Genomic DNA, 8,935 nt, shown 5'->3' on the forward strand with positions numbered 1-8,935 from the left:
CATTATCGTAACTGCGGTACCGAGCGTTCTATGGTCTATCGGAGTTCTTAAACAATACATTGCAATTTGATAAAACTACCCGTGGTCTATATGCCACCATAATTATTTACTATACATGCATTTTTTTCAACCATTCCAGAAAATAATATATTATCAACACATTTCTAGTATATCATTATATCAAACCATAAACTCATAACTTTAATTAAACAATAAAATTCTTTCTCATGTCACACGATTTGAGTGTTTCTTATAATTATATAAACTACTGGAAAACCGGTCGTTCTATACTCAATATCAGTTTTACAGAAAACACAGGTTTAATCATCTCCACAATTTATCAAACTCAAAATATGTATTTAAAGGAAAAATAGAGATAATCAACCCTACTTACTTTAATTCTTTACAAAATATGCATAATAAACCAAACCAATAATTTTAACCAGTCAAATCATTTAGAAAATCCACTACAATAATCCCGAAATCAAATACTTTAATTCAATCGGTTAAACTTTGAAATACAATTATTATATAATTCCTAAACTCACAAACACAAGTTTAATCAACTTATAATATTAGTAATAAACCAAAATTCAATTTTCATATACCAGAATATTTAGAAAAACATGTATATAATTTATGTAATCTCATATCGCAATTTAATCGGTTAATTTATAAAAATTCTTAACATAATCTATTCCCCTTACCTGATCTTGAAGATATGCCTAAAACGATCGGGAGATGGAAACCCTATATTCCTTAACTCGTCGCGGGAAGTAAGCCGGCGAGCCGGGAGAGAAGAGAAAGGCGTTCGGAGGGCGAGAGTGGATCCCGGGAAGCCTCGGAAGTGAGAGAGAGAGAGAGAGAGAGAGAGAGAGAGAGAGAGAGAGAGAGAGAGAGAGAGAGAGAGAGAGAGAGAGAACGGAACCCTAGCGTTTAGAGAGAGAGAAGATTTGAGTTTTTTTTTAAAAAAAAAATGTGCGGAAACCTATTTATAGGTGAGCTGTCCCACGGGAAACCGTCGACGTTTTTTTTGAGCTTGACAAATCCATCGAACGGTTTTCTGAGATGGCCTCAAACCGTCAACGGTTTGGTCTTGTATCAAACCATCTCCATTCCTTTTTCTTGTTTTTCCTTCCCTTTTTATTTATTTTCCTTTTCTTTTATTTATTTTCCTTTATTTTCTTGGTTCGAGTCTCTACAATAAAGAACTTTAAATGTCAAATTTTATTGGCTGGAACGATTAATGGGTTGGGGGTACCGGGGCAACACCCCTGCGGTACAGTATGGAGGTATTTGAGAAAATTTTCTAATACCTCTGTACGACTTGGGTTAATATAAATACATATGATGTAACCTTACTTTCTACAATAGCAAAATTCTACCAACGTTTGCCCCTGTTGATGTAGACATACTGGTGAACCCCGTTAAATTTTTGTGTGTGTGTGTGTGTTTTTATTTTATTTTATGTGTTTTCGGTATTATTCATCATAATTATTGCACGTTTCACATAAAAAATCAATTGTCAAATCATGAAATTATTATTCAATAAATTAAGAAGCTTACAAAGAGTAAAAACTCTTTAAGAAAACCCATCAATATTATTACCATTTAATTTCAAGTTTAAAACTCATAATTCAAGGATATAACACAAGTTGTAAATGATGTACAATGAAAGAAAATTTTTAACTCTATGAAGTGTAATGCTCTTTGTTCTAATTTATTAAGCATATGTATTCCCTCAGATCGTACAAAATATTTTAGGAAAAGGAAAAAATATAATGAATTATAGTGGGTGAGATTTGAGGCTTAATAGTTGTTGTTAAGTATAACACTCATCGATTTAATTATATCTACTAATTATTAATAATTTTTTTTTAGCACTTAAATTATTTATTTGGGAACAATCCTAAGTAATTATGAACGAACTTAACATTTTCCTTTATGATATTTGGTATCTTCTTTACAGTTTAGATTTTAGCATTTGGTTGTTGAATTCTAAGTAGGAAAAAAAATTATAGTAATAATATGGTTGTTAGATTACAAATATGATTATGAATAATTAAACATTAACATTAACCTTGCTAGTTTATTCGGGAATTTGAATCGCGTATAAACACTTAAATTAATTCTTCCTTTTCACATAAAAATGTACTGGTTCATCAAAAATGTTATATATAATTTTGTTACTAAAAATATTATTATGGTGCCACCAAAGGTATACTCTACCATCTAACTTTCATGATTTGTGATTTGCATGATCACATGATCCACTTAGAATTGAAAATTAATTTTAGTGCGTAGTGTATAGTACCATTTTTTTAATTGCAACAATTATTACTTATCAAAAGTAATTACAAATTATTCATGGAAAACATGATTAATATGGACTATTTTTTCATTTGAAAATTATTAAACTTTGAATCAGTTATGACATGCCATAAATAATTGATATGATTTATAGATCACACAGTCAATTAAATACCTTTTGTCTAAACTCTTTATGAAGAAATCACTTAACTTAGACTTAGTGCAAAAACAAATATCTTTAGTACAAAATTGGAAAACAAAAGAATAATGATAATGAACAAAAGACAATGAGATGAATAAATTCAATGTCCATGATATATGCACTAGAGAAGGCTTTTAATTGCTCAATTTTCTTTCTTAACTGAGGAAATTGACAAATTTTCTCTTCATTCTTTGTTGACTTATAACATTGAAAAGTTATGTGGGATGTTGTTGTCAAAAATCGTATGACTTCTGTTAAATCGTTTTTCGATCGCCACCACCTGAAAGAAATCAAACAAAAATGACATGAAGGACCTAGGATGTACTTTGAGAGATTACTCTGATACCTAAGTTAGGGAATGAAAGGTTCAGATTGTAATAGTAAATGAAAAGTGGGTGAGAATGAGATCCTTAACTCCTCCTGAGATCTCCTTTTTATAGTGGTGGAGGCAGATCCTCCTTCAACTTGACATTTATGAGTGTCTCATTATATTTAGGGGGGCTATGGATAACTTAAGGGCGGTTATGCGAAATATCAATAGTGACTCTTGTAATCATATCAGGGGTTATAGATAACCTAAGAATGGTTATGTGATGCATCAAATGGTGGTCTTATAATCATTTAACCCTATGAGCGTGTTTATCAATTTTGGGTGTCCAAATTGCCCCCAATACACTCTCGAATATTTGAAATAAATTTCTTTTATTTGAGAGTTGTAATTCGAGCCGGGTCCCGAGTTGCTTAGCTCAACTGAAGCCAACTATTCTTAATGGAAATTAGGTTTCCACAATTTTACATATTTTCACATGGAAATTGTTGTGCGCATTTTTTTAGTCGAGTTTGGTGTGAAACCGACACATTACTTAGTGATTTGAAAGAACGCTTTTAATTTTAATATATTGAGTGATAATATAAGAATTTAATTCTTGAGACACCATTTATGAGCTTGATTTATGTGTTATTTTTTGTATTTCATGTTATGTCATTTTAGAAGGACAAATTTTTTTTTTTTTTTTTTTTTAACTTAATTGGGGCCACTCTAGTGTCTACTTTTTATTTTCTAAAATATCTTTGTAAAATGAAAAACTAATAGCAATATCGAAAACTATATACATAATATTGTCCGTAACTGTAGACACCCCAATTTTAACCAGGGCTTTCCAAGGAGACCTCATGGCAAACCTTCCCACACATTCTTTGTAGATCCCACACTGCTGTGGACCCCACATATTCTTGTAAGTCCCACACTGGTTGTGGACCCCACACATTCTTGTAAGTCCCACACTGGTTGTGGACCCCACACATTCTTGTAGGTCCCACACTGGTTGTGGAACCCACACATTCTTATAGGTCCCATGGTGTTCGTGGACCCCGCACATCCTTATAGGTCTCACACTGCTTGTGGACCCCACACATCTTTATAGGTCTGACATGGCTTGTGGGACCCACATATCTCCATTGGGCCCCACATCTCATGGTACGTTAGCTCGGATTCCTACATCGGATGCACGTTACCCCTTGGTACGCTAGCTCGGATTCCTACATCGGATGCACGTTACCCCATCTGGTACGCTAGCTCGGATTCCTACATCCGATGCACGTTACCCCATCTGGTACGCTAACTCGGATTCCTACATCTGGTGCACGTTACCCCCCCCTGGTACGCTAGCTCGGATTCCTACATTCGATGCACGTTACCTCTTGGTACGCTAGCTCGGATTCCTATATTCGATGCACATTACCCCCTGGTATGCTAGTTCGGATTCCTACATCCGATGCACGTTACCCCTCTGGTACGCTAGCTCGGATTCCTACATCCGATGCACGTTACCTCCTTTGGCATGCTTGTGCCTGCTGGCTCGGGTTCCTATAACCCTTAAATGGCTCGTGGTCCCACACTGCTTGTGGACCCCACACATCTTTGTAGGTCCCACATGGCTTGTGGGCCCCACATATCTCAATTGGGCCCCACACGATTTGTGGGCCCCACTTCTCCTGGTACGCTAACTCAGATTCCTACATCCGGTGCACGTTACCCCCTCTGGTATGCTAGCTCGGATCCACATATTCGGTGCCTTGCTAGCTCGGGTTCATGTAACCCTCAAACGGCTTGTGGACCCCACACATCTCCGATGGGCTCCGCACAGCTTCTAGAACCCTCATATTATTATTATTATTATTATTATTATCATTATTATTATTATTATTTATTTATTTTAATTTATCAAATGCAAGCATACTTTGTTCCCCCATCATCACTCACCACATGTCATGTTTCCTCCCTTTATCAATCTTCCCATGCTATATTCTCTTCATCATTCTTCATCGCATACTTTATTCCCTCCATCATCACTCGCCACATGTCATGTTTCCTCCCTTTATCAATCTTCCCATGCTATATTCCCTTCATCATTCTTTATCCCATACTTTGTTCCCCCCGTCATCACTCACCACATGTCATGTTTCCTCCCTTTATCAATCTTCCCATGCTATATTCCCTTCATCATTCTTCATCCCATACTTTATTCCCTCCATCATCACTCACTACATGTCATGTTTCCTCCCTTTATCAATCTTCCCATGCTATATTCTCTTCATCATTCTTCATCCCATACTTTGTTCCCTCCATCATCACTCACCACATGTCATGTTTCCTCCCTTTATCATTCTTCCCATGCTATATTCCTTTCATCATTCTTCATCTCATACTTTGTTCCACCCATCATCACTCACTACATGTCATGATCTCCTTTTATCATTCTTCCCATGCTAATTTCCCTTCATCATTCTTCCCGCCATACTTGGTTCTCCCCATCATGACTCCCCTATGTCTTCTTTCCTATGCTTGCCCCAAGCTAAATCTATAAATAGCCCTCTCATTCCAAGCACAAAGCGAGGAGAGTTCTTAGTGGTGGTAATGAGAAGATTTCAAATATTGAAGTTTTCTATTATAAGTTTGTGAAGCTAGTTTTTTTTTAGTGAAGATCAAGAAGTCAATTGATCCCGTTTCCTACCGGTGCTGAGTCACCCTATTTGAAGAAGGCACTCCATAGTGCCTCGAGTTAGAGCTCAAGAATAACTCTCGGGAAGACGCTATAGAGTGGCCCTAGTAAACTCACCAACAGGAAAAGAAGACTGGAGTAGAGGAAAACGAAAGAAGATCAAGCGGTCGACTGATCCCGTTTCCTACCGGTGCCGAGTCACCCTGTTTGAAGAAGGTACTTCGTAGTGCCTCAAGTCAGAGCTCAAGAACAACCATCGGGAAGACGTTGTAGATTAACCCCTACAGATTCACAGATAGGAAAGGAAGACCGGAGGAGAAAAAGACGATAGGTAAAACCAATGAACTTTCTCTTCCTATGTTACATCTCCGCCCCCTTTCTCGAACCGGCCTCTGGTGGTTTATTTGATATTATTTTATTTTAAATAGCTTCTTTTTAACCCATAAAAAAAAAAAGGGAAACTTCATAAAAGACACAAAAATTCAGAAAAATTCTCAAAGAAAATTCAAAAATTTTTAAGGCTTTGAAACTTATTTACATTTGAAAACTTTTGAAGAAAATTCAAGAAAGTTTCCAACATTTTTGGCAAAGGTTAGATCAGTTTCCTTACATTCAAAATTTTTAAAAATACATTTTAAAGTTATATCTTTAAAACTATGACTTTCATGATTGTTATCTAAAATTCTGTTGTATTCGGAAGAACACTGGAAAACCCCGAAAAATCATTGGTCTCGACCAAGACCTTAAACTGGTTTTTCCCCCAAACTGGTCAACGTTTGACCGGCTCACCATTCCCAAATTGGTTTACCCCGGTTTTGTCCATTTCGCTTATATATTATTGTTGTATCCATAAAATTCACAAAAATCACGAAATTTTCAAAAATTCCAAAAATATTTTCACATTTTGATTTCAACTGATTTCATTTGTGTTATTTTGAAAGTTCGGGAAAAATAACAAAAATCATTTTCACACTTAGGAAAAATCACAAAAATATCTTTTTAGACACAAGAAAAAATCATTCAAATCCTAAACAAATTTCAAAAACCTCTCGAAATAGTATTTTTGATACTTTAAGAAAAAACCTATAGATTTCAAAATCCCCGGGAGCATATTTTGTATCCTATTTTCGATTTTCCTTCCCGATGATTGCGACCAAGAGCATTGGCTCTTTAGGGTATTGGATTGCCTCGGTTCTGAGGGAATACCTATATAGTATTTTCATTTTTTTTGACTTTTGAAAGGGAGTAATCTTTAAAGGCTTATTACATTTATTTCGGGAAAATTCTTTATTAATCTGGTACCGTTCGTAAAAACAGGCGTGTAGTGGGTGCTAAGACCTTCCTCTTGCGTAACCATACTCGCGAGCCCGACTTTGGTGACGCAGACCGATTCTACCCCTAACGGGATAGCAATCAAGTGTTCTAACCACACTTCAAAAGGTTAGTGGCGACTCCACCACACATTGTTTTCCACAAAAATTCATATTTTCAAAATACACATTCATTTTTCCCAGTTCGTAAGCCAAACCCATTTTTAAAGCAGATATTAGTTCTCTAGGCCGGGTTCGAGACATCGCGACAGTAACTATTTTATGTCATTTATACCTAACACTCAAAGTATCTATAAATTACTTACAACTAAGTCATAAACATGAAATATCTATAATAGTTTTTCATTTTTAACATTTGAAAATATCACTACTTGACAATGTTTATTGATATGAACAAAAAAAATTAGAAAATAAATTTATGAAAACTTGAAATATCGTCACTTGACAATAAACACTATTCGACCCGACTCATGACTATTTGATATGACCCTTCTTTGTATTCAAATCCTACAGATCAATCAAGCGTGCTTACATATATGGCACTATTGATTTTTCAATTTTCAAACATCTAAATTGAAATTTTGAATTTTATGTTTGTTTTGGAACGTAATTATTAGAATATATATTTGGAAAAAATGTTGAATATTTTATTTAAATAGTGAGAAATTTATAATAATTTATCAATTTGTATAAACTAATTAATAAATTAATAATTCCTTGCATTCAATCAATTAATAATTTAATTATTAAATTTTAATATTCGTATCGTATAATATAGATATGCACGGGGTTTAAGGTCGAAAATAATTCAAGGTTATCTAATTTATTTTGAAAGTTAATAAAGAAGTGTTGACTTAAATAATATAATAAACCTAGAAGCTATTATAAAACACATATCCGCCTAAAATTGTATTGAAATTTCTCATACAATTCATCATTTAGGTTAATTTAAATTTAATACTTTTCTCTTTCTATCAAAATACCTTTAATAATAATGATTTATCAGTTGGTTTATTTCTTTATTTTCGAGTTTGAAAATAATATAAAATTATCAAATAATAAATAATTAATTAATAAATCAATACTCATTTGAGAAATTATTTATAACTATTTAAAAATTATATATAGCTACCAAAAAAAGTTATGAAATAGACCCATTGAGCACGCTTGCAACTAGTAATTATTTAAACTGAAAGTAAAGTTTATTTTAAACAATCATCTTTTGATAAATGTAACAATTATTTAAATTAAACACTCCCTTATTCTCTCTCACACACACAACATGACGGGAAGCAAAGTTATGGTCGTAGACATGAAAAGTTAACATCGATTGAGAATAAGGGTGACAAAATGGGTTAACGGGCCGGGTTTGTGCGGGTCATAAACAGGTCAGGGTTAAATGAATTCGGGGTTGGGTTGACCCGTTTATTAACGAGTGACTACTACGTAAACCCAAATCCGCCCGTTTAATAAACAAGTCACCTGTTTAAAAATATAATTTCTTTATTTTAAGAATTTTAAACATTTCATATAAAATGACTTTTTTTTTGTTAAAAAAAAAACACTCCTTCGTTTTAACTTTAAACGGATGTTGGGTGACCCGAACCCGCCTAACCCGTTTAATAAACGGGTTGGGGCTGGGTTGACCCGTTTATAAACAGATCAGCTTGTATTAAACTCAAACCTAGTTTAAACAGACGGATCACGAGTCACCTGTCGAGTTTCAACCCGCTTTGCCACCCATAATTAAGAAGGTAAGTCTATTGGTGCTCTCACAGGTTTTGCAAACATTTAAATCGAATCGATCATGTCACTTGATTTTTTTTTTCATTGAAATTTTCATTTCTTTTCATAATTTTATCCAACTGAATTCCGAAAAACAAACAAGAAAATAATGGAAGGTTTTTAACCCCAAAGCTAAACTGGTATAACCCATCAAAGGGTCATTTAATCTAATTGGGCATCTAAGCTAAGGAAGTCTCATTTACAGAAAGGAGATCCAACGGACTACATGACACTTTCACTTTCACTATTGACTTGAAATTTCTTTCCATTGACTAAAGCACTCCCCGGCTCCTCCAATGCTCTTT

This window comes from Malania oleifera, chromosome 2 (assembly GCF_029873635.1).
Source record: "Malania oleifera isolate guangnan ecotype guangnan chromosome 2, ASM2987363v1, whole genome shotgun sequence".
NCBI classification, from domain to species: domain Eukaryota; kingdom Viridiplantae; phylum Streptophyta; class Magnoliopsida; order Santalales; family Ximeniaceae; genus Malania; species Malania oleifera.